Here is a 598-nt window from a genome sequence, read left to right on the forward strand (position 1 = left end):
ACGATAAAATGTTCTGTCGTAAATTTAGCCTCGATGAAAATGAATTTTAGAAATAGAAACGGTATAGCAACGAAATATTCCGTTGGTAATATCAACAACCGATAAGTTCTTCGCGAAACGGTCACAGATTTTGCGATGGAATTTATTTTTTTGTTGCTAAGATGCTAGCAACAAGCAATATAGCGACAAACTCAAATTTGTGACTATTTCTGTTTAGCGACAGATTTACATAGAATAGCGATCAAATGTGACTGTCGCTAAATGCTGTTTTTTTGTAGTGAGAATTGATATGCGGGTAGGTAGGGGGGAGGGGTTTCAGAGTAGGCCGTAGGGTTAGGTAAGAAAAATGTTTTGAGTTTTTTTGAAAAAAATTAGAATAGTATTTTTTTTTGAAAGGGGGCAGGGGTGCACTACTAAAAAAAATTGGAAAAAACGACCACAAGTGGTCGGTTTTTCTTTTATTTTTTTTAAAAAGCGACCACATGTGGTTGCTTTTATATTTTAAAATATCAAAATAATCATTTCAATAATTTTTATATTAATTATTATTTCTTTTACAAATAAAAATTAAAAAAATAATAAAACCGACCACTTGTAG

This window comes from Capsicum annuum, chromosome 3 (assembly GCF_002878395.1).
Source record: "Capsicum annuum cultivar UCD-10X-F1 chromosome 3, UCD10Xv1.1, whole genome shotgun sequence".
In the NCBI taxonomy this organism is placed as follows: domain Eukaryota; kingdom Viridiplantae; phylum Streptophyta; class Magnoliopsida; order Solanales; family Solanaceae; genus Capsicum; species Capsicum annuum.